We start from the raw sequence: 27,635 nt of genomic DNA on the forward strand, positions 1-27,635 counted from the left end.
TAGCTGAAAGAAGGATGAATATGCAGAATTTTGAACTTATAAATGGTGATATACTAATTATTTTAGGCTACTCACTATCAGGTAGAGAAATCATCCTTCAGTGATGATTGCTATAGAGAGTTTCAGAGAGTTATACGATGAAAATATTAAAACGAACCACAAAGGGAAAAGTAATAGCAACATCTTAAAAAAAAAGAAGAAGAAGAAGCTTAATTATCTAATTTCAACACTGTCCCATTAATCTAACATCACTTTTTAGTAAAAGAGTGATGTACTACATACTGTGCTAATGAAAAATTCTAGAAGGTGACAAAGTCTTAAACAAGAACCATCAAGTGTTTATTTAGAACAAAGCAAAGAAGGCCAGTCTGATTTTTTTTTTGCAGTTACTAAATTAGAAACAAGAGAAAAATAAAGACCATAACATATTTTAACAAAAGTTTTGAAAGTGTCACCAATCCTAATTTCAAACAACCATGTAAATTACCTTGGCTATTAGCAATACTGTATGAGTTTAAACAGAAAATGTTCACAAATTGGCAAGTAATAGTAACAGTCAGTGCCATTTCTTAAGTACCTATATGTTATACGAGACAGATTGCAAGTTTTTTTACCTAGATGGTTAATTTTCACAAGCACCTTACGAGGCAGGTAACATCATCCCTACCTATCCTATTCATGCTGGAAATAATCTAGCCAATGTCAGTGAGGAAGTGGAAAAGTAAACATTCAAACTACTACTGCACACACTCAGTGTGGGCTGCTATACTCCACTGCCTGAACAGATGGTCTCAATGGATTAGAGCAAGCCAATTTAGTAAGGAAGCTCCATAGTATATTAACTGTTCTAAATGGATGAGGTTAAGACTTCATGAAGTTCAGTATCCCAATGGATATAACCATCCTAATAGCTAAGGAAAATATAGCTTAGTTACTATATATCTGACCCTGATTTGGAAAAATCAAGGATGTTGCCATCAGCTTATGGGCTGTTGCAAAACTCTACCTTCATTGAACACACTTTGATATAAATGAGAAAAATTAGTAAACATTTAGATGCAGAAGTAGTCAAATGCTGAGAAGGGGGGAAATCAAATAAAAGAACGTAATTTTTATACCCTTAGAATTTTCTAAAAAGAAGATCTAAATGAGATATAAGCATTCATGAGAGAGAATCAAAGATGAGAACCAAGATCCATGGTCAGTATAAACAAAAGAAAGAATAAGAAATTCAATTAGGACAGATAGGATGATAAGATAACAGGAGAGATAGGGAAAATGGGATAATAAAAATGAATGAGGGGCACCTGGGTGGCTCAGTGGGTTAAAGCCTCTGCCTTTGGCTCAGGTCATGATCCCAGGGTCCTGGGATGGAGCCCTACATTGGGCTCTCTGCTCAGAGGGGAGCATGCTTCCCCCCTCTCTCTCTGCCTGCCTCTCTGCCTACTTGTGATCTCTGTCAAATAAATAAATAAAATCTTTTAATAAAAATAAATAAACTAAAAGAAAAGTACTGAAAAACAACCTTTCCTCTTGTTTTGTGAGCACCTATAATAAACAGAGAAGAAAATTTACTGCTGATTTTAAAAAAGGCAGTTATCTCAAATATGTCTCTTCCCAAAAAACTGACCATAAAAAAAATTGATACATAAAAAATTACTACAGAGCTAACAAATGAGGCACACAAACAATGTCTGATGAACAAGTAAAGGTTTGGCTAAATGAGTATGAAAAGTGAAAATGGGGAAGAAAAGTAAAACTAAGGAGAAAAAAAGTTGACCTTTCTCCAGTCTCCTTCTCATGTAAATCGTACTTACTACTTCAGGATACAACTTCCCTGCGAAAAATCTCCTCCTCATATTGTGCCCCCCAAAATACCCCCTCTCTCCTAAAAGAAGGTCTTACATCCAAACGACATCTTCCCCTTACCCTGAACAGCATCTTTCTAGAAGTATTTTCAATCCACCTACACCCTAGAGGATATCATGAGGACCAACATTTCCGTTTCTCCTGGTTTTCTGAATTGAATATTAGTGTTTAATCAGCATAATGAAACACTTTCAGTGTTTTTGATACGGGAACCCTTATGCAATACCACATATACAATTTTGATTTTGAAAAACGCAGGCATCCTTCACAAAGATGGAGACATTTGAAAAGAGTTCTTTTCAAAAGATGTTGCTACTTGGGTTATTTTGTACCTTTTATTTCTAAAGAAACCGCATTTTTAACAAAAACTATTATTGACAACTCCTTAACCTCGTGCTCACCTCCCACATCTCCTGTATCACTTGCTGATTCAAACATCATTTCAGAGCCCAACTCCTTCACTTGACCTTATAAAACTTGCTGAGCTTGCACATGTCAGGACTATGATGGTATATGTCCTCTAACACAACAATGCTATGGTTGGACAAGTTGAGACCAAGGGTGACCTCTTCTCTCTATCTTACCAAACAACTAGCCTAAATTTTCACATAGGAGCTTAACAAGAAAAATTTGCCTGCCTGTCTTATTTCCTAAAACTATAAGCTTCTAAGGACTACACTGCATAGCAATACTGTACATATTCTCATAAGAATGAGGCAATTTGTAGATCCTATTTCACTTCTGAAAAGGTCAGCCACAAAACTGTTTTATGAAGTATCTCGTTTCTTCAGCAAACTATTAAAAGATGATTCCCTTTCTTTGACATATATGGACAAATGTAAGTCATAAGCAAAGGCTAAGTGAAATAGTCCACAGAAATTCTTGCATCTGAAATCGATCAGAAGTCTTAGAGAGCAAAGCTGCACATCTACAAGCAGAAAAAAACAACCCATGGAGGATAGGAATTACAGAGAGTTGATTCCTGGGAGAAGAGAGCCACAGGTGCTGCTTAGGGGAGGGAGCTCTGATCTTGCAGGGAGTACCCAGAGAGAATAAGAAGGAGAAAGGGAAGGGGGGGGATGAAAACACATGTAGGGGACTGCACAAAAAAAACTTCCTCAAAACCACTGACTGTGAAAAAGGAGAGTGTTTCAACACCACCAGTTTTTTATAAACAGTGGAGCGCAGAGTCTTAAGTTTTGGAGGTCAGCATCACAGTTAAGGTCACATGCGCCAGTGCACCAGTGGGGAAGATGGGCGGAGCCCCACTAGCGGGCAGCAAAGTCTGAGAATCCCCTGGGTCACACAGGGAAAAGTGGTTCCCCTGCATGGAGTACATTTGGTAGAGGTGATATGGCCTTTCCCTGAGCAAATGACCCTGTAGGCACAACTGAACTGCCCTGTTCACCGGTATTAGAATAAGGACACCAGCTGAGGGCAGCAAACCCTGACACCAGCTGTGTGTTGTGATTTATTATAAACTCCAAAAGGCTGCACACTGGCATGACTGTTTTCTGGGACGAGCTGGCACTGGCCACAGTGCAGTGAGACCCTTCCTCAAATGATCAGCACAGGTGTGCCCTGTAGAGGTCTCTGAAATATAGGGTTTTGAAACACAGCTACACCTGAGGTAAAACACAGGAGTGCTACATCGCCTGGCAGGCAGACAGCTCAGTTAAGGACAAGGTGAAGGTGGTGATCTGACAGAAGCCAAGGACAAGGGAGGGGTGGTTATTTGAGCATCCGTGAGGGCTTCCTGAAGAGCGGTGGGCCCAACAGGGACAAGAAAGCATTTTCACCCCTCTTCCACCAGCACTGACCTCAGTGAGCTAAAGAGCACCACCCAGGGGAGAATGGAGCCGCTACACCAGCGCCCCCACTCCCACCCCTAGACCTGCAGGTGCATAGCCACTATGGCAAGTACAGAGCGCAGTAAGAACAACAGGTCCCTCTCCCAGAAGACCAGAACAAATCTCTTGCCAGTACCAAATCTACTGAACATAGAGTGCTCCAAAGCTTCAGCTCTAGGGGAAACAGGATCTAATTTCCTTGGGTTTTGTTTGTTGGTTGTTTGGTTGGTTTTGGGTTTGGCTTTTTTTGGATACAGAAAGACAAATTTTTAAAATTTTTTATTATTTTTTAAAATTTTTAATATTTTCTCCTTTTTTCTTTCTTCTATCAAGCTTCTCTTAATAAGCAAGGGAAAACACATCTAGCTTCCTTAATTTTTAAAAATTTTTTAAATCTTTATTTTATGTTGTTTTTTTTTACCTCCAAAATGACAAAATGTAGTCATTTACCCCAAAAGAAAGACCAGAAAGAAATAACAGCCATAGATTTTTTTTTTTAAGGGTGGAATTTAATCTTTATTTACAGACACTGCAAGAGAGGAGATTCCACATAGAAATAAGAAACCCACTGGGAGGAGGAGCTTCATACAGTTTGTACAGTTTGGAACTGGTCAAGTAGAGTTTTGTTGTAAAAAGTGCTACAATAACCAAACATGTTTAAAAAGAGTTCTTAGTAGAGAAACAGTAAGACAAACTTCTACCAAACAGAGGACACCACAAACAACTTTCTGCATCGGCTGTACAAGCTAAAAGTTAAAGGTCCCAGCGGTGCCATCCTGAACATGGAACGTATAGCCTTCAGAGGTAGTTTCTGGCACAACATTCTGATCTTCCCCTTCCTCTACAGAGAAATACTTCTCAATCAAGTTTAATGAAGCTTTGTACACAGACTCATTTTCATGGTTTTGTAGAGCCTCGATTTTGTCCAAACCTCCACATTCTTCGATCATTATACTAAGTTTCTCGGTTTCACCTAATTTCTCAGCAGCCTGAAAGATATTGGAAATGGCATCCAGAATGACCAAAATAATTTTGGTATCCTTCGCAGTTAAGAGGTTCATCAATGGTTCTATTGTGCCACAATGGACGAGGTATACAATCTGTTCAACTGTCCCACCACTTGTATAGTTGGTCACAACCCAGACAGCTTCCTTTTGTGTCTTAAAGTCTGCCTTAGAGAGAACACCAACGAGGAATGGGACTAATCCATGATTCACAAGTTGCTGAATCTGGTCCTGGCGGCCAGCTGTGATGTTTGACATTGTCCACGTGGCTTCCTTCTGAATATTAGTTTTGGGGTTCGTTAGCAGGCTGGGAAAGACAGCAAGCGCTCCGGCATCTATTACAACCTGAGTCTGTTCATCTGTCCCAGTAACAATATTTCCTATGGCTCTTAGCGCAGGAGTCACAATGGGCAATTCAGTAGCTCCTAGAAGCTTTACAAGCTGGGGCACAACTCCTGTTTTCACAACCATCTCAATCCGTTCATTTGGACCATCCGTCAGGTAGGAGATGGCCCAGCAGGTATCTGCCAAGACCTCTGGATCGTCGTGATGCAGAAGACGAACTAAGGTAGGAAGAATCTGCTCGACAGCATCTAGCGGGGGTGCGGGGTTCTTGTTGTGACAAAGGTTTGAAAGTGTCCAAGTAAGGTTCCGTAAGTAGCCACACGCTAATGATGACATATCAGGAACCGCAAGGAGAGCCAGAAGTGGTTCAACTGCACCATACTTGATAACCAAGTCTCGAAAAACTGAACCGTCACCTGCAATGTTTCCTAGAGCCCACACAGCCTGTTCGCTGATGTGGGCGTGGGAAGATGCCAACAGGGAAATGAATGTTGGGATAGTGCCTCCATCCACCACAGCCTTGGTCTGTTCTGATGTCCCGGAAACAATGTTAGTGAGAGCCCAAGCGGATTCAAACTGAATGGGACTACAATCGGTTCTGCCCAAGAAGGACACAAATTTTGGAATCAAACCAGCCCAGATTATGTTGTCTATGGGGGGCTGCTTTTCCCGAGAAAGCAGTTTTCTAGCAGCTTGAGTAGCCTGGAGCTGGCTTTCCAAATTGTTGCTATTTATGCCCTTGACAATGTCATCAACAGATCAATTTACAGTGCCCTGGTTGTTGCGGTTTTCCTGCAGTGGAGAGGTAGCATCATCGGGAAACGAGCTTACGTTTCTCCTTTTCAGCATCTGGTCATCCTTCTTAGCTTTCCTCAGCTCCACATTAACTTCTATTCGACGCCGCCTCATTTCTGTACTGTCTTTCCCCTTGTTCTTGAATCTATTAAGGCGGGCAGCTGGTGAATTAGCATTCTCGTTGGTGGACATGGTTATGAGACAAAGGGAGAAAGACGGCCAGCTCAGGCTTCCACGGGAGGCGGTCCGGGCCGCGCAGGCTGCAGGTCAGCTGCCCTCAAAACGTCCACCACGGATCACCCCAAAGACGGTGTGGCCAACAGCCATAGATTTAATCAATACAGATATAAGATGTCTGAATTAGATTTTAAAACAATTATAAGGACACTAGATGCACTTGAGAAAAGCATAAGACCCTAGAGAATTCTTTACTGCAGAGATAAAAGAGCTAAAAATTAGTCAAGCCAAAATGCTATAACTGGGATGCAAACCCAAACAGATGCATAACAATAAGAATGGACAAAGCAGAGGAATGGATCAGTAATATACAAGATAAAATTATGGAAAATAATGAAACTAAAAGAAAAGGGAAACAAAGGGAATGGATCATAAAGGAAGACTTCATTTTTAACCAGCCATACAAGAAATATTAAAGAGAACTCTTAAGAGTGTGTAGGGGGAGACCAAAAGCAACAAAAACTACAAAGAAACAGAAAACATCACCAGAAACACTAACTTTACACGTAGCACAATGGCATTAAATTCACATTTTTCAATAATCACTCTGAATGTTAATGGATTAAATGGTCCAATCACTGGGTGTTGTGCAAAAAGAATGAATACTGTTACGTTGAAAAAAAAATAAATAAATAGAAAACATAAAAAAAAAAAAAAAAAAAAAAAAAAAAAAAGACATAGGGTATCAGAATGGATTAAAAAAAAAACAAGACCCATCTATATGTTGTGTACAGGAGACTCCTTTTAAACCTAAAGACATCTGCAGACTGAAAGTGAGGGGATAGAGAATTATCTATCATGTTAATGGATATCAGACAAACTAGATTTTAAACCAAACATTGTAACAAGAAATGAAAGGCATTATATGATGATTAAGGGGTCTACCCATCAAGATGATCTAACAATTCTAAATATTTATGCCCCTAACATGGGAGCACCCAAATATATAAAACAATTAATAACAAACAGCGGTGCCTGGGTGGCCCAGTTGTTAAGCATCTGCCTTCAGCCCAGGGCTCGGGTCATGATCCCAGGGTTCTGGAATCGAGCCCCACATTGGGCTCCCTGCTCAGCAGGAAGCCTGCTTCTCCCTGTCCACCTCCCCCTTGTGTTTCCTCTCTCACTGTGTCTCTCTCAAAAATAACAAACATAAAGGAACTCATTGATAATACAATAACAGTAGGGGACTTTAAAACCTCACTCACAGTAATGGACAGATTATCTAAACAGAAAATCAACAAGGAAACAATGGACCAGATCGACTTAACAGATACATTCAGAACATTTCATCCTAAAGCTGGAGAATACACATTATTCTCAAGTGCACGCTGACATTCTCTATTCTAGAGACCCACATACTGGGTCACAAATCAGCCTTGAACAAGTATAAAAAGTCTGTGATCATACCATACATATTTTCAGACCACAACACCATGAAACTTGAAGTCAACCACAAGAAAAAATTTGGAAAGATTACAAATATGTGAAGGTTAGAGAATATCCTACTAAAGAATGAATGGGTTAAAACCAGGAAATTAAAGATGAAATTAAAAGGTACATGGCAGCAAAAGAAAACGAAAACATGACAGTTTTCATTTTTCACGTTGGGATGCAACAAAAGGGGAGTATATTGCAATACAGGCCTACCTCAAGAAGCAAGAAAAGGCTTAAATACACAACTTTATCTTGCACCTAAAGGAGCTAGAAAAGGAAGAGCAAATAAAACCTAAAGCTAGCAGAAGAGAAATAATAAAGAAGAGGACAGAAATAAACAATACATGGTGCCTGGGTGGCTCAGTGGGTTAAGCCTGTGCCTTTGACTCAGGTCATGATCTCAGGGTCCTGGAATCAAGCCCCACACTGGACTCTCTGCTCAGCAGGGAGCCTGCTCCCCCCTCCTTTCTCTGCCTGCCTCTCTGCCTACTTGTGACCTCTGTCAGATAAATTAAAAAAAAAAAATCTTAAAAAAAAAAGAAACAATATAGAAACAACAACAACAACAACAAAAGAAAACAGTAGAACGGATCAATGAAACTAAGACCTGGTTCTCTGAAGAATTAATAAAATTGATAAACACCTAGCCAGACTTATCAGAAAGAAAAGAGAAAGCACCCAAATAAATATAATCACGAATGAAAACAGAGATCACAACCAACACCACGGAAATATAAACAATTATAAGAGAATATTATGAAAAATTATGTGGCACTGAGCAATTTGGGAGAAACAGGTAAATTCCTAGAAACATACAAACTGCCAAAACCGAAACAGGAAGAAATAGACAATTTGAACAGACCTATAACCAGCAAAGAAATTGAAACAGTAATCAAAAGTCTCCCAACAAATAAAAGTCCAGGGCCAGATGGCTTCCCAGGGAAATTCACCAGACATTTAAAGAAAAGTTAATACCTATTCTTCTCAAACTGTTCCCAAAAAAATAGAAATGGAAGAAAAACTTCCAAGCTCATTCTACAAGGCTAGCATTACCTTGATTCTAAAACTAGACAAACACTCCACTAAAAAGGATAATTACAGGCCAATATCACTGAAGAACATGGATGCAAAACGATACTAGCAAATCAAATTCGGTAGTACATTAAAAGAATGATTCACTATGATCAAATGGGATTTATTCCTAGGCTGTAGGTCTGGTTGGGTATTTGCAAATCAATCAGTGTGATACACCACATTAATAAAAGAAAGGATAAGAACCATAGGATGCTCTCAATAGCTGCAGAAAAAGCATTTGACAAAATACAGCATCCACTCTTGACAAAAATCCTCTACAAAGTAGGGACAGATGAAGCATACCTCAACATCATAACAGCCATATACAAAAGACCCACAGCTAATGTCATCCTTAATGGGGAAAACTGAGAGCCTTTCCCCTATGCTCAGGAACTCTGACCGTTACTATTTAACACAGATAACCAAAAGAAATAAAAGGTATTCAATTCGTCAAGTAAGAAGTCAAACTTTCACACTTTGTACATGATATGATACTCTATGTAGAAAACTGGAAAGGCTCCACCAAAAAATTGCTAGAATACATGAACTCAGCAAAGTCAGAGGATATAAAGTCAATGTTGCATTTCTATACACCAATAATGAAGCAGCAGAAAAAGAAGTCAAGGAATCAAGCCCATCTGCAATTGCACCAAAAATATTAAGATACCTAGGAATAAACCTAACCAGAGATAAAAGAACTGTACTCTGAAAACTATAGAACACTTATGAAAGAAATTAAAGAGGACACAAAGAAAAGGAAAAGCATTCCATACTCATGGAGTAGAAGAACAAGCATTGTTAAAACATCTACACTACCCAAAGCAATCTACACATTTAATGCAATCCCTATCAAAATACCACATTTAAAATACCTCATTTTTCAGAGAGCTGGAACAAACAATCCTAAAATTTGTATGGAACCACAAAAGACTCCGAATAACCAAAGCAATCTTGAAAAAGAAAAAATTGGAGTCATCATGATTCCAGATTTTGAGCTATATTACGTTGCCATTTGCAACGACATCGATGGAGCCAGAGTGTATGATGCTAAACGGAATAAGTCAGTCAGATAAAGACAAATACCATATGATTTCACTCATATGTGGAATTTAAGAAATAAAACAGATGAACATACGGGAGGGAGAAAAAAAGAAAAAAGAGAAAGGGAAAAAAATTAAAGACTCTTAAAGATAGAGAAAAAACTGAGGGGTAGGGAGGAAGGTAGGTAGGGGATGGGCTAGATGTATGATGGGTATTAAGGCGGGCACTTAATATGATGAGCACTGGGTGCTGTATGTAACAGATGAATCACTGAATTCTACTTCTGAAACCAACATTGCAGTGTATATTAACTAACCAGAATTTAAATAAAAATTTGAAAAAAAAATTTTTAATAAAAAAAATAATAAACTCTTGCTTCTTACAGAGTATGGAATTCAACCATCCAGCCACCAGAAATCTTGCTATTTTAAGCTCCTATTTACATTACAAAACATGTTTAATTAGGGTTATGGTATACAGGGGTCATTTGTTGCATTTTAAAGTTACTGGAAAATAACAAAATCTTTCCCTCTGCTGACATTCTGAAAGCATTTTTAAATCTACTGTGCAATATGAATTTATAACAATAACACTTTATGCCTTAGTGGTTTTTGGAATGCCAATACTATTGCATACTTATTTGTTGAAATAAATAAATCCTTTTAAAAATCATATTGCCAATCTCCCTGGACCCAGAAAATAGACATGTCAAAAACTCAACTAGAAAGCAAATAAATCAAGATATATTTGAAATGTTATTAAACGTTCCCAAAGACAAAATCTGGGTCAAACTACAAAAAGACCCTCAATCTCTGCTACCAAGGAGACTTCTATTGATTCATTCACATACCATTCATAAAAAAGAGGTCATCAACAAGTACCATTCCCAAGCACAAACATGCTTGCTGAGGTAGGATGTGTACATGCTACGATTTTGCTTTTCCTCTCCTCATCTTTCTCTGATCTGCAAGAAACAATTCTAGCTCAGCTGAGATGATCTTTAATTTTAACTGATTTGTCTTTAGAGAGATAAAACTGCTTAAATGGGCCTTGCCTAAAAGCATGGCAACCCTCTCCAGTGGGTGATAAGTAATAGTGGCAATGAATTAACCATGTTCAGTTAGGTAACAAGGAATAAGAAAAAAGCAACCTTTAATAGTGTGAGAATCCAAGGTCACACAAACACTTAAAAAAAAAAAAAAAGTGGTTGAGTACCATGCATTTCAAATGGAAACTCAAAGATTTGGGGGTATCCATAGCAAGGCCTTCCAATAAGCAGCAAAATTATCTAGTGGACCTTCTGAGAGTTCTTTCTTCTTTTTTTTTTTTTTAAGATTTTTATTTATTTATTTGACAGCGATCACAAGAAGGCAGAGAGGCAGGCGGGGTGGAAGGGCTGGATCCCAGGACCTGGAGATCATGACCTGAGCGGAGGGCTGAGGCTTAACCCAATGAGCCACCCAGGCGCCCCCCTTCTGAGAGCTTTGTGAATTACCATTCTCCATGGAGTTGAAAATCCTAAAAGAATGTGAATTAGTCTTGAAGAATACACTGAAGAATGAAATGTAAAAGTATTTTAAGTATTAAGATAAAAAGAAACTAACTTTTCAAAGAAACTTTTATCTAGAAATATATATGTGTATATATATACACACCACGCTTTTGTATAACTTAACAAAAATAACACTTATTGAATACCCTCATACATACAATTCTGTACCCTCTGCGAAGGCTGGCATATACTGAGGGAAGCTATATTCTAACTGGACATACTATGCCACAGTTCCCCACATCTAACATATGCAAATTCAGGGGTTTCCTGTGAAAATATCCTAGAAGTGTATCTAGAGTGGCAACTGTTCATTGCCAACCAAAGGGCTTACTCAACTCTGGACAACACCAACAGGGACCCTTGAGATGCTTGGTTTAGTCCAGAACATTCAGAAGAGATTTAATCAGATTTTGAACAGGGCCTAGAAGTTCATAAAAGGAAAGTTCTCCGTGTACCTGCGGTACCTGCCTAGGACATATCAAAACAAAGTGCTGGTTACTACAATGGACCTGTTTTACCAATTATACACAGATCTACAAATTCATTCCATCCTACCGAAAATGCTAGTTTTCAACTCTAAATTGGAATAACCATTCCAGCTCTTTCTAGTACTAAAAAAAAACAGGCTTGTCTTCCTTGACAAGTTTTTTACTATGTTTCCTTGCCTGGCAAATGAATAAACTCAGTTTTGTTTTATTTGGTTTGGTTTTCAGTTTTAGACCCTATGGTCTTTGTTTGATTCCTTAACACACTGACATTTCAAGGATACTCTTTCCCCTTTCCTCCACCAAAAGCAAATCAGAACTGGCCTGGAAGCTGCTGCTGTGACCAATGTTCTGCCCTAGCAATCAGGAATTAACACAGGCTGGGGAAGCTCACAGATCTGACTGATGGTGGTGTCATGCATGCCGCTGGTGCACCTGAAAATCTGCCAGACAATTAGAATCACCACTTCAGCAAAAACAGCGTCCTCTGAGTACTGAATGGTGATGCTGACAAGTAAGATGTTAGGAAGCAGAACATAACTGATTTTTAAAGACAAATTTCCTTTTTCTTCTTCCTGCTTATCACGTATATAGTCCAACTGTCAGAGATGAGAGAAAATCAATTATTAAGTAACAATTGTTTGTCCCTCAAAGACAGGCATCCCCCTACTATTATAAATGGCAGATCAATAGGCATTTTGCTGGAAACTCTGGAACACCACATTCACCAACGCAAGACTATGTGCCTTCAATCACATAATCTTCTACGAGGAACTTATTCCTTAGGTCATTTTGGAGTGAAAGATAATTGCCAAATAAGAGGACTTCTATTTAGACAATACAAATTAATAATAGGATTTGTCTTACTAAGTCAGACACATCTCCAGGACATCCCAAGCATTCCTCTCCCCATTCACAAAGAATATTCCAGAGGTTCTATGAAACCCAAACCCACAGCAAAATGGTACTGTGGATGTTTAAATTAAGGAAATAATGTGATGAAAATTGTGTTTAAAGGTTAATAAACATGATAAGATAATGTGAGACTGGAGTTGGGCGATAATGAAAGCAAAGAGAACACCTCAACACAAGATAATAATTGGTCTATACAGAATAAGGCAATGCTTGCTGCAATAGTAAAGAAGAGCTAAACCTGACATTGCCAAAAAATTTCACCTTTTTCTATCACAAATTCAGCTCGTCCTGAGAATAAGATGGATGCAAGTGATCATTTTCTTAATTTGCCTTATGGAACAAAAGGGGCCTGAGTTTAGTCATGAGGTCCTAAGGTCTTCATTTTTCAACCAGGCTACAGAGTCCAACCACCAGGAAATCATTGTATTCAATTACAACACCCTACCATCCTGGCATTTTCTGCCAAAATACCCTAGAAAAAAATAATTTCAAAAGTACCTATTTAGGCACCATTGCTGTTTTGAGGCCAGTCAGTATCCTTGCCTGCCTTCACATGCATCCACCTCCATCCTCTACCCCACCTTGATAAAAAGGGCCTGGGCAAAAACAAAAGTCCAAGAACCTAATTTTCTCTGACTTGGAAGAGAGGCTAAAAGAGATTAGACGCTTTGCCAAAATTAGTAAAGTAATCAGAATCAGAACCAAAAATTTTAAACTCCTAATCTTGGAGCTTTACGATAACCTTTGTATTTTCTCTACTTTGGGATGCAATGTGAAAAAAATTATTCCTAACATAATAAGAAAATTCAAAGAGGTTTCAAACTAGACTCCATCTTCCTCTTTTTCTTTTATGTTAATTGGGCAAGAGAGGTAATAGACACAGCTAATAAATCAAGAGGCTACCAACCCAAGCTTCCTTCAAGGACTCCCTGCCATCATTAGAACAAAATTCTGACTCTATAGCCTGGTAAATAATGCATTTAATATTTAAAACCCAACAATCCTTCCCAATCCAATCCTTCACACCACCACTTTTCACCTCCTCATTCATTAACTGTTTCTACTAAATACCCAGAGATACCCAGTGTTTAACATGCTCTCATACGTCCATGCTATAGCTCAATGCATTTTTTTTTTTAATAGAGCTCTCTTCCCTTGTCCCCATGGTTTTGTTAAGCTCACATTCTTCTCTTAGAAATAATCTCCTGACATCCTCCCTCTTGGACCCTGAAACACATTTCTTCCTAACCCACACCAAGTCTGAATTAGGCCCCCTTTATTTCCCCTTCTCTATAAAAGAGAGGGTAGTATCAATTTCCAAACAAGTGAATGCCTGCCACATTATCGGTGCTAAAATAATCATTAGTTCTCAGTTCTGTGTTCTCTCTATAGGATAGTATTCAGTCTACTCTATCAGGGAGATAAACAGCTGGGGGTATTCCTCCTTCTATTTTGATTTGTTGTCTTACAATCCTCAGTATTCTTCCTATTAACATAACAGTTTTAAGTACATTTAGAATGGGGCTACTAACTTCTTGAAAGGGAATCCAACCAAGATTAAATATAAATGGAAGTTTTTCCATATAGGGCTCAACGGTTCAATCTGACCCCCCAAAATGAATTTTTATGAATAGTCATAATGCTTTTCTTAAAATAAAGGAAAAAGAATTTCACTTAAAATGTTCATTGTATCCATTTGGAAAACGTATTCATACAACAGCTTATGAATGATTGAAAAGTTGAAACACGAAATCATTTTATTTCTTTTTTTTTTTAGTTTTGTTTTTTTTTTTTTTTTATTAATTTGACAGAGAGAGAGATCACAAGTAGGCAGAGAGGCAGGCAGAGAGAGAGGAGGAAGCAGGCTCTCTGCTGAGCAGAGAGCCCGATGTGGGGCTCAATTCCAGGACCCTGAGATCATGACCTGAGCTGAAGGCAGCGGCTTAATCCACTGAGCCACGCAGGTGCCCCTTATTTCATTATTTTAAATAGAGAAGGACAGCCACATCCTAATAGGAAATATCTTCCTTGAAAAGAAATGTCAGTTAAAATTTGCAACATTTGATTCCACATTCTCATGGTCTTTTTTTTTTTTTTTTTTTTGGTAAGATTTTATTTATTTATTTGACAGAGAGAGACACAGGGAGAGAGGGAACTCAAGCAGGGGGAGTGGGAGAGGGAGAAGCAGGCTTCCCACAGAGCAGGTAGCCCAATGTAGGGCTGGGACTCGATCCCAGTCCCCTGGGATCATGACCTGAGCCCTGGGCTTAAAGCAGACACTTAATGACTGAACCACCCAGGCACCCCTCTCTTTGTCTTTTTAAGTGGGATAAGTGTTAAAAGATAAGTGTTAAAAGTGTTAAAAATCGCACTTTTCAGAACCCTATTCAAAATTTTCCTGCTAGGGATTCATATGGGGGGCTGCATGGCATCCTGATGCCATTAATGTAAAAGAAACATAAAGGAAGCTTTGAGCAAAACATCATCCAGTTAGAGCCTCAAACTGGTCACAAATCCCAGATCTGTTGCAACCCCATATACATGTTTTTATAACACTAGGTTGAGGAATTTTACCAAATGAATGGTTTAATAAGAGCACAAAAATGTGACCTAAAATAAAATACTCACGGTCTTAATAACTTTGGCCAATCTATTTAACCTTTTCTATTTCTTAAGCTCTAAAACGTAGCTGTAAAGTTACTATTTTAAAAGGTTTTCTAAGCCACTTTGTACACCTTATGTCAGTTACTCCTGCTCTAAAACAGAAGCACTCACTGAGGGGAAACATACTTAGAATTAAACACTATAAAATATAGATTGCAAATAAAAACATTAATCAACTTGAATCAGAAGGTTAAATTCTAACAAAATGGTTCATAATCGCACCTCAATACAAATATGGAATGTAGAAAATAAATGAGGTATTCTAAAGATCAGAGTGAAGGAAAGCATAGTCTAACTGGAATTGAAATTCTATAGAGGAAAAAAAATACAAGCTCAAAAGAGTATTATATTTCTGCCCTCTACCTTCACTCTCCCCCTGTTGCCTGCTGCCTATTTTAGATGTTATCATGCAGAGGAAACAGCAACAATGCTACTTTCCTTCCAAATGCAATCAGGTTTTGGCAAACTTAAGGCAGCATATCAGTTAAAAATAGAAACAACCCAAAATGTGATCTGGCAAATAACTATTTAAATACTGAGTAGCAGTTCCTTTCTTGAACAGTACTGAATTTTCCATTTATCATTTTTAAATATATAAAGAAAATTAAAATATGTATATGTAGCTGAACAAATAATAGCTTCTAAATTAATAATACATTATGAGAGACTCTTGTAAGCGTTCACTATGAGCAAAATCATGCCATTTTGGAAAGAGAACTCCTTGTGAGAGTCGTTCTTAGTATTCCTTGATATTTCAAACCACTGCTTTTATTTTATATAAACACTATTATGACTCCTCTGTTAGCAGCCAATTTTGCCAGAAGCTTAACAGCTGTTTTCATCACATGAGTGTCTTCTTCACTGGAACCTCCACCACTGGTCACTTCTTCACTGGAGCCTCACCATCAAGAGACTCAAACTAGGTCTACATAAATAAAGTTTTACTGAAACACAGTCATGCCCACAGAGGTACATTTCTATGGGTTTGTAGTCTACACTGGCAGAGCTGAATAGCTGTGACAGAGATCATATGGCTCACAAAACCTAAAATATTTACTATTTGGCCCTTTACAGACAAAAATTACCAAAACCAAGACTTTTTCAAAATAAAATGGATAAAATTACTTCACCATTATCTTCACTGTTCAGCTAACTACAAAATGAAGGGAACGGATGCTTACAGAACTTCTTGGAACTTCTTAAATGCAATTAACTTTTTAGAGTTATACTAATTGGAACCCATGTATAAGATACTTTTCTGAAATAATGAACAAAGCAGAGTTGACTCAGCAACTCAGGTGAAATTAAAACCTGAAACTCAAAATGCAAAATGTTTACACCCAACACCACCTTTATTCGTATTATTCCGCATTAAATACGATAATGTCATAAGAAGGTTGAGTAATGACAGAGACCTATTTGTGTACCATTATTTACACGAAAGAATTTTCAAAAGAAAAAAACAAAAGTAGCTATGGTAGTTGAAATGAATGTACTCTAAAGTTTTGTACATGAGTAAAAATTGATGTTCCAATGATGTTTCACTGTAAAGCCATTTTTAAATTTTCAAGTGAAAAATACAAGAGCTAAACCCCAGATTAAAGTGTCATATACATAGATGTTCAGTTAAACATCTGGTGAATAAGGGGGGAAATTCGTGTATTACAATTTTCATTCTCCTCCATTAAGGAGGTAGACCTAGTAAAAAAGGAGTCTTTTATAATCCAAGGCTGATGTCAGAGAAACTGGGAACTGGGTACCAATGCTGGGTCAGTCTACAGAGGAGATGAACCAAACAAAACAAAACAAAACAAACAAAAAAAAAAACAACCAAATCACATTGTATGAAAACAATTCACAGAGAGCCCTGATGCCAGAAAGGCCCAGATATAAAAAAGGAGAAGTTAAATCACTTTATCCTGGTGATGGGAGGCATTCAAATGCTAGATGAGCCTTTGGTCTTCCAACACCAAGAGCCTCCGGAAGTCATTGCCCAGGGAATAATAAACAACTTTAGAATTTCCAAAGGCCTGGACTTAGAGCAGTATACAATTGACCTTAGAACAATGAAGGGGTTAAGGGTACCTATCCCCACCCCCATGCAGTCAAAAATCCAGGTATAACTTAACTCCCCAAAAACTTTACTAAAAACCTACTGTTAACCAGAAGACTTACCAATAACAAAGTCAATTAACCCATTATTTTGTATGTTATATGTATTATATAGTATATTCTTACAATAAGGTAAGCTAGAGAAAAAATGTTAAGAAATTCACAAACAAAATATATTTACATATATATACTATCTATATTATATAGAGAAAAAAAAAACCATATAAGTAGACCCATGCAGTTCAAATCCGTCTTGTTCAAGGGTCAACTGTATATGCATAAGGAAGGAACCTGGTTTCAGAATAAGTCAGAAAGATCTAGTTTGAATCATGACTCTAGCACCTACTTCACATGTGAGCAAGTTATTTAACCTCTATCCTCAAAGATGGTACTACTTTCACAGGATTATTATGAGGATTAAAGGAGGTATCAGAGGAGGACCTGATCCCTAGAATGTAAAAAATAATTAATAAATTCATAGTCGCAGCTGCACATATAAGAAATCACAGCCCAGGCATATATTCCTCAGCAAGCCTTTTATCGGATTTTTTTTTAGTATTTTATTTATTTATTTGACAGAGAGAGAGGTCACAAGTAGGCAGAGAGGCAGGCAGAGAGAGAGGGAGAAATAGGCTCCCCACTGAGCAGAGAGCCCAATGCAGGGCTTGATCCTAGGACCCTGAGATCATGACCTGAGCTGAAGGCAGAGGCTTAAACCACTGAGCCACCCAGGCGCGCCAGCAAGCCTTTTAGATAAGTGCTATTATTATAACTTGCCCAAGGTCACAAAAGGAGCAAGTGGCAGAGCCAGATGGGTGTGGATCCAGGTGGTACAGGCTCCAGTGTCCAGGCTCTTAACTACCTCATTATTTATTGCTGCTGTTATAAAATGAGCATCCCACGTAACCCTAAGAATGACTCTGTGTAAACAAAGTGTTTAAAGCCCTTCTTCATCAACATTTGAATTTTAATAGATTCCTAATTTGGAAACAATCCTGCTCTGTTGTTAAAATGCTGTTGGTAGCATGAAACTAATAACAACACTATAGTCAAAATTCATTATCTGTTTAGGTCACTTAACTTCAGTCAGAGAAAAAAAAATTTCCCAAACTCCAGAACATGTAGGCTGGCTTTGAGAGAACAGAAAAGTCAATGAGACAAATACCCCTTCTCTAAGGAAACAGCTCAGAAGTGATGTGGGGGGCACCACAAAATCAGCAGTTCAGAGTGGGGAGGGTCCTCAGTCTAACTCTCTTGATCTACAGAGTGGAAACCAAAGCCAAGAGAGAAGTGTGGCTTTCCCTGCATCCCGCAGCTAATCAATCGTCCATCATGTTAGACCATTTTCAGGAAGAGCTTTCCACTGCACCACTCTGTTTGATTCCTACTGAACTGCAAACTCAATGCCTCATTAATGTAATTTAATTAATTAAATTAATATAATTAATGCACTTCCACTGCAAAGATATGAATAGGTTGTTGCAAAATAGAAATATGTCGGGGGGAATCTTTTACTAAAGATCTTTAAACGATCTATCTGAACAAAATATAGTCAACTTGTTAACTAAACAAATGTAGACATATAAATTTACTAATGCCCCTAATGTGCTTCTGAACCATTCCAGTGTTCTCAACACAGAGTAAGTCTCAAACAGAAATTACCTCCTCCCTTTTAGTATTCCCCACAAGAAAACTGCCATTAAGGCCTGGCTACATCCCTGATAATCTTTTCTACAAAGACATTTGCTCCCTTAAATTAATAAATTATAAAATTCATTCCACCTATAAAAAAAAAAGCACGCTTTTAAAATAGTGAAAGATCATATACTTTGTCATCCCCTCAGATAACTGGACGTTCACTTCCAATTGTAAATATACATTTACATATACATTAGCTCATTCCTGAAATAAATTTGTAGGGTAGGAATTCCCTCATCGTGGGTTGCAAATAGTTGTGTTCAAATACATCTTGCCTTTTGTTTAAGGCAAAACAGATGAATTTGTTGTTCAAATTCAAAACAATCATACAAGGAAAGTGATTTTATTACTGTTAATAGCTGATGTTTCAACTCCTCTTCCGCAACCCTCACTGATGCAAATGATCTCTTTTAGCAGAACTGAAACTTACTGTTCCAACAGGAGCCACCTCTCCAGTGACATATGCTGGCACCTAAACTAAACTGGCTAAATAACTAAAATAAGTGAAACGGAAAAGGCACTATCCAGGAAAATGTCTTTCAAAAATTACTTGGAAATAAAACAAAACAAACCCAAGAAACAATGATCTTTTCCTTTCTAGCAAAAAAGGAAAAACATTGAAGTAGTAGCAATGAAGAGAAACAGACAAACCATACATTCCAAATGAAGAATACCAGATTTGGCAAGACTGGAGTTGATGAATCCAAAGTGACCTCAGCATTTGGTGCCAGCATTTTGCGGACCAACCCGACCAACCCAGATGTCTGAGAAAAGTGGGTTGATGGGGAAGGAAGGGAAGACATGTCTATCCTGTGGAAGCATATGCTAGCAAGTAGGTATATTTAGTATGTCTTCAGTATATGCATCCAGCTTTTAGGTAAATTTAAGATGCAAGATTTGAGCCTCTTGTACGGGTTTAAACAAGTAAAAACGTTAAATAAGGCAAGCTTCTTAGGTAAACGCTATAGCCTCAATGACAGATACGACGGGCTAACATGCAGCTAATGAAATTCACAGCAGACCCCGACGTATATTCCACATACCTCCTCAGATGCAGTAAGGATTCAGTGTTTACCTCCAGGCACCCTGCTTAAACAGATTCCAAATCAGTAAGTTTCACACTGGGATCTCATTTCTGGGAAGATATAATTTAATACTATGGTAACAACTCCAGAAAGCTTATCTGAATCTTCTCTACCTGAACCAAAGAATATCTGCTATTAGCCTTCTCTGAACCATATCTACATTGAACCCCCACTTAGCTCATAGGTCTTTAACACTTCATCTGGATCATTTTTTTCTGTTAAATATGCATAACATTTCTACATCTACATTTTCCTTTCCACTAATCTTCTACCCTTTCTTCCAGATATATTTTTAAGTTGAAATTTGAATCTCCGAGTTAAAATGTGACACTACCAAAAAAAAAAAAAAAAAAAAAAAAAAAAAGCCCTCCAACAGGGCAACTGCCTTCTATGCATTGGTTCAATACCAAAAGTGTTTGAATAATATTCTCTGCTTCTTATCTTTTGCAGTTGGCCCACATTTATCAATTCAACCTCTCCATACCTTCTTTCCACCCATTTCCTTTCTTTTACCTAAGCTCTGTATATAGCCAAATCATTTGTAAATTTCTCCAGGAAAAATTTTGACCCTACTTTGGGGATTCAACTTTCTAATTTTGAAAGGAAAAAGGTCATGGAGTGAATTAACACTCACTCTGTTCAGTGCCTAAGTTGCACGGCAAATTATTTAAACTTTCTGAGCCTTGGTTTTCTCAATTGTAAAAGGGAGAGATGATGCTGCCTATCATCGAGGGATGTTGTTCAAATTAAAGGAAAAGAAATGCAACAAATCTAGGCTGAGTAGTAAACTGGAGGTCATGCATAAAAATTTGTAGGTTATTATCAACATAATTATCTCACAGGCCATTACAGAATTTTGCTACCAAAAGCATTGAATGTACTTCCTAATTCTGGCCTCAATTCAAGGACAGAATGCAAATCTCATTACTGCAATTTTGTTGGAGAAGCCACCAAGGGGAATGTGTAATGAAAATCTGGGCTACAGCATTTCAGCAGAAAGGAACGAGAATATAGGACCAGAAAAGCCTACTCTCAGGACCCCTGCATGCCCCTGACCACTAAAGGAAGGGTACAGCACATTTCAAGCAGAGAGCTGCTACATTTCATTTAGTCTTCCAGTTCTGAGCAGCAATGAGGATTAGGGCAAATTTGTATTTCATTGCCAATTTGAAACATGGAACAAAATGGCCACCATGCTAATCAGGACAAATATATTAACTTTACAACCAATATTCGAGACTTACTGCATGCCTGGTACTACATTAAGTGTTCTATTTTTCTTAGTCCTTACAACAATCCTACTGGGTGGACACATTTAACAAAAAAAACCTGAAGTTTGGCAAAACTGGGATTCAAAGCCAGGTATTAGTGAAAACTTCAAGTACCCAATAACATGTCAACAAGTTTTGTGCTGAAAGTAAGATAAATATTTTGGCAGTCACAGCTATTGGGTATCTGTGTGGGAAGTGGAGCATCATATTCACTCAACAGTGTAAGAAAGCAGGAAAGAGGCTGAAGAAGAAAGGGTTATATCCCATAGCAGCAATTCCGGAGCTTTCAAATATTAAAAATCATGACACTGTCAAATTGAGCATGGTCTACTTTGGAGATAATTAGAGCTCTCCAGATCAAAGGTACTCCACCTGTTTTCTACGTGGTGATGGATGAGGGCCTTAGAAGCTGATGCTATGTGCCATTTAATGCTCACCACACCTCCGCCGGCCTCCATACACCTCCACACCCGCCTATGTGAAACTCCCAGAAGAGCAGCTGTACCTCTGCGCCTTCTCACACTTCTCAGGGAAGTACATTCGAATAAAAATGAGTAAAAAGGCATGAACTCCTTTTCAGTATCAACTAAGGAAATATGAATATTTACTGAGCACTGGTATTATGTATGTACCAGGTACGTTTCTAAGCCCTTCGCCTCTATTAATCCTGAAACCACATTATGAATTAGGTACTATTTCATTCCCATTTTTACAGACAAGGTATCTTAAACACAAAATAAGTAACTTGCTGCAGATCACACATAAGGGAAATGGCAATATCAAGATTCCAAGGAGGCAGTCTGGCTGTAGATCCTCAGCTCTTAAACACAACAATAAACTGCCTCTCAGCTTTCCTGGGGCGTGACCTAGAGCATAGATGCCCCGGGGAATTGCAAGAACTCTTCCTATGATGCCAGAACCAAAAAGATAAGAAGTTTTGCCTCCACAGGATACACCCAAAAGGCTCCCTAGGACTGTGAGGGTTTATTCCTCCAACAAGACTTAGTTTAATGTCACAGGGACCTTGGATCCCAGCCTCACAGGGCCAGAAGATGACTTCATTTAAGGCCTCTCTCCTTATCCCTGGGTAAGCACTACAGTAGAAATCTTCTCAGTAACCCTAATAAATGATACTAGTTACAAGGTTATGAGGTGCTCCTGCTAAGCTACATGGACTCACAAAGCTTCACAGTAAGAACAGGAACACAACCCTTTGCTCTGAAACAAGATCTGTGCATTAAAGATTCACTCAGTCTTCTAGGTAGGGTTGTCACATATCATTCATTAAACAGTATTTACTGCAAGTCTGCTATATGCCAGGCACTATTCTAAGGGCTGGAATACATCAATAAGTAAGAAGTCCTACAACCAGAGGCACCTGGGTGGTTCAGTGGGTTAAGGTCTCTGCCTTCGTCTCGGGTCATGATCTCAGAGTCCTGGGATCAAGTCCTGAATCGGGCTCTCTGCTCAGCAGGGAGCCTGCTTCATCCTCTCTCTCTGCCTGCCTCTCTGCCTATTTGTGATCTCTCTCTCTGTCAAATAAATAAATAAAAATCTTTAAAAAAAAAAAAAAAAAAGAAGTCCTACAACCATAGAGAATACACTCAGTGGGATGGAAATATGGGTCCATATAGACTTATAAAGGTCCAACCACAAATAAAAAAAGAAACAATTATGAGAGAAGAGGGTTTTTTCAGCAGCAGGTGGAAGCTGAGGCAAGAGGCGGTTCACAGTCTTCTGCTCTAACAGAGCAGCTCACTTTCAAGAAATTGAAAGAGAGAGGGAAGAACACTACACACATACTAAAAACAAGCTGTTCAGCTGTAGGTTCTCCAAAAAGTAATAATGCCAGAATATGAAGCATGATGAAGCATTAGAGATACTTCAAACTCCTAGGCAACAGATGGTCTCAATCTCAGAATGGCCAAATTAATGCCAAAGCACAAAGTTACAGTCCAACATATAATAATACCTATAATTGCACTTGTCATGTACCAGTGACACTCTCTTATTCTTTCTGGACACTGAGATGCGAGGGTCAGGACTACAGTTCATTCATTTCTGTACCTCCACCATTCAGCATCAGGTCCATTACAAAGTAGGCACTCAGAAAATGCCTCCTAACGGAACTGAAAACAGCAAGCATCCTTGATATGGAAACAATAAATATAGGAATCACTGGTGAAAGACAGCCCCAAAACTACTCCTCACAGTTTTCATTTTGAATGGTTTCGCCAAAGTTTCCTAAAAAACATAGATAATAACTTAGATGTTACTCCATCTGGGAAAAAAAAAGAGAGAGAGAGAGAGAGAGAGAAAGAAAGAAACACTACTTACACAAGAAGGTAAAGACAACAAGACAGCAAAACAACTCAAGCTTCTGGATAAATTATCAAAAATTTAAGTGCTCAGTGTTATAGATGTGTTAACACCAATGCAATTGAAGGCCAATCTCTGCAGCCTTAACTGCTAGGTTATTTTCAACTCATGGCCCAAAGACCGACATGCTTCATATAAAGGACCTCTCTGTACCATTCATTCATTCCTACATCTTTGTGTCTTCGTCACACTAGGCACAATGGGAGGTGCCTGAAATCTAACAATGAACAGGAAAACACTGGGTACCTACCCTCAGGGATCGTCTTTCTTTCTGGGTACAGTCATCAAAGATCCGTGTAGCCTAAATATAAGCTGCTTTATCCACCCTATCTCACTTAAGAAAAACTAATCATTTGGTTCTTCCCAACTGCAAGTGGGGGTTCAGTGATACAACCACAGCACAGTTTCAACTGCATTAAATCATATGCCCAGAACAGTACAACACAATCCAGGCATTTTTAAAAAGTTGAAATAATCCAACTAACTAATTTTTACTTCCTCTTACAGTTTTGATAAAAAATTTAATGTGTTCTGCCTACTCAGAAAACTTGAAGAAACCAAATGATCCTTACCATTTCCAGATTTAAAATGGTAAGCTTGTGCAATCCAAGCACAAGAGCACTGCTCTAAATTTTTTTAATGGAATAAACTAAAACTGAAAACTGTAGGCAAATGAATACTATGCAGCAGTTAAAGAATGAGATACAACTACATGTACTGACATGAAAAGCTATATTCCATATTGGGTAGAGGACAGAATCCAGATCAATGTATGGAATATGTTAAAAAAAAAAATAGAGACATGAAATAAAACTACACACACACACACACACACACACACACACACACATACACATATACACAGAAGAAAAGATCTGGAAAGACAATCAAACTGACTGCACTGGTTACTATTTATTTACCCCCGGGAGGTAAACACAGAGAGAGATGCAGAAGGAATTTGGTTTCTTTTTCTATTTATTGCTATATTATTTGATTTCTCTTGAGATACTATTCATCTGTAACTTGTTTAATTAGGAACATTTTTAAAGAAACCATCTCTAAAACCAGATAAATATCCAATATTTACAATATGGTCCTTAATTCCAAACAGTACAAGAAACAAAAATCTTCCTTGAACAGTCAGAATAACCAACATGGCACTTAGACCCAAAAAATGCTTATACAATAAATGCCATGAACTTAGAAAATTTAACTTCTAAAACAAGTAGGTTAGAACAAAGAAATCGTACACTTTCAAAATATATATTCTAAGTCACTGAAACTAGGGTAGATACTGTAAAACACTGCTTTCATACACATCCTGTAACTCATTTATTATAACTCATTGTTATATGTAACTGTTTTACATATTAGCAGCTCACAATATCCTCAAATTGCAAACTACTATCTCCAAAATAATCATCTTACAACATGAGTAACTTTTTTTTCTTGCCTAAAGAAAAGTTTTGCTGTACATACCATTTCCTTTCCTGTAGGAGCTCAATTTGCTGGCAATTGAAGAAGTGGTTCAATTGCAGCACTAAACCTTAAAAATACCCAGCATTCTTGCTCTCTTAACAGTTCCCGGAAATGATAGCCTGATAGCCAAGGACCAGAAACTGAAATATCATGCAAGAGTTAATCTGCACAAGTCAAAATATAATTGTTAAGAGTACGAAAAGTATTTACACAAGCAAAATCATGTCCCTTTTCTTGTGCTTCTTAAAAAAAAAAAAAAAAAAAAACTCAACACAAAAATTGTAGCTCGTGGCTCAACTAAATTCCTAAATCAGGAATAAAATAAATTAAAAATAAATAAATAAATAAATAAATAAAACCTTTTTATTTTCCAAAGATTACTAGTCATTTGAATTTCATCAATCAGATACTGACACGAAAAAAACAAAAGTTAATGCAGAGCATACTGCCAAATGCATGAGCAACAATTTGGTCCATATTAAAGGTGCCAGTTTTATTTTCCTAGGGAGCTTTTGCTGATACAGGTTGGAATATTTAAGGGCTTAATAAAAATTATTCAGAATTAGATTACTGTTAAGTTTTCATGAGATGAACGTCTTCTTTAACCAATTATCATTAGTATTTTCTAAGCTAAGAATGAGTAGATGCAAGTACATAAACTACAGAATTAAAGAAAAAGAACAAGATTTCAATCCTTTTTCCCTTGTGTCTAAGCACAACAGCAAACAATAAAACTCAGAATGGAATAGAAATAAGCAGAGGATTTTTTTGAGGGGGGTGGGGGGGTAATAGAATCACTTTTTAAGAAATGCATATCTTAAGCATTAAGCGCCTGGGTGGCTCAGTGGGTTAAGCCTCTGCCTTCAGCTCAGGTCATGATCTCAGGGTCCTGGGATTGAGCCCCGCATCTGGCTCTCTGCTCAGCAAGGAGCCTGCTTCCTCCTCCCTCTCTGCCTGCTTCTCTGCCTAGTTGTGATTTCTGTCTGTCAAATAAATGAATAAAACCTTTAAAAAAAAAATGCATATCTAGCCTAGACATCAAGGAGAAAGATCAAAGAAGGAAAGAAAGAACACCAAGTTACCCCTTCTCTGCCTTTAATTGAGGCCCATCATTTCATTCATTCAGTACATCACTCAGTTTTCATTTGGCCAAATGGTCTACACTATCACTGCACAGATCTCTTTCATTAATATGTACTATGTTTCTTTTTTATAAGTTTATTTAAGTAATCTCTACACCCAACATAGGGCTCAAACTCACAGTCCTGAGATGAAGAGCCACACGCTCTTCCAACTGAACCAGCCAGGCACCCCTGTACTATCTATCTATATATATATACCCATTTACTGTCATTTACTGTCATGGGTAGAAAAATGGGGGGGGGGGGGCATCAAGCTTGATTTGATTATCTTTCTGTCACTAAAATCCAAAGATACCCAAAGGTATTGGAGGAAGGCAGAAGTGGGGAAATATAACATAACTACTCCTGAAGTATAATATTTAGTTAATGGTGCCCTAGCACACAGACAACATCCAACTGCTTCCTGAAGTTCCTCATTGCCAGGAAACAATGAAGCATACTGTCACGCTGCGCAGGCTGTTTTACATGAGGCTGCTTACTTCATTCATGAGATAAAGAGAAGCCACTTTATCAAAAAATATGCCTTAAAAAATGGGAAATATCCAAATTTTCAATTGCTACAGATGACTCAGTAAGTGGGCAGTTACAGAAACTCATAGCTGGTGCTAGAAAAAGCTCGTGTTTTGATGAGGATCACTTTGAAATGCTGTTCTGGGTGCACATTACTGGTTCTTGCATTATAATTTTGTTTTACTTCCACACTAAGCATTTATGAAGTGCTGGATCCTTTCTGGAGGAAAAAGATGGAGTTTCTCCCACCGTTATATAAACAAGAAAGCCATTCTTACTAGGGGCATTTTCTGATTAACAGACAAGTGTGGTAATTAAAATATTGCTACTTTGCCTCAACAATTTTGACATCCAGTAAGTAAGTATTAATGTCTCAGGCTGAATTTTAAGCTGATAAAGATGGATTACAGTGAAAACAGTCCTAGTTCATATTAACAACAAAAAAATTATTAACTCTTTATGCTAAACAGGTCAAGATAAATTTAAGTGCTGGGGACACCTGAGTGGCTCAGTCATTACGTGTCTGCCTTTGGCTCAGGTCAAGATCCCAGGGTCCGGGGATCAAGCCCCACACTGGACTCCCTGCTCGGCAGAAGCCTGCTCTCCCTCCCCCACTCCCCCTCCTTGAGTTCCCTCTCTCACTGTCTTGCTGTCAAATAAATAAAATCTTTATTTAAAAAAAGATATTTAAGTG

General features: G+C 38.0%; 1 protein-coding gene and 1 pseudogene across 8 annotated transcripts in view; both read right to left on the reverse strand.

Annotated features, from left to right (window-relative positions):
* Nucleotides 1-27,635, reverse strand: part of PEAK1 (pseudopodium enriched atypical kinase 1) — a 319,482-nt gene that overhangs the window by 277,703 nt on the left and 14,144 nt on the right. The gene's annotated exons all lie outside the window — the stretch shown is intronic.
* LOC123943892 lies at nt 4,207-6,107 on the reverse strand (annotated as a pseudogene).

This window comes from Meles meles, chromosome 6 (assembly GCF_922984935.1).
Source record: "Meles meles chromosome 6, mMelMel3.1 paternal haplotype, whole genome shotgun sequence".
Taxonomy (NCBI): domain Eukaryota; kingdom Metazoa; phylum Chordata; class Mammalia; order Carnivora; family Mustelidae; genus Meles; species Meles meles.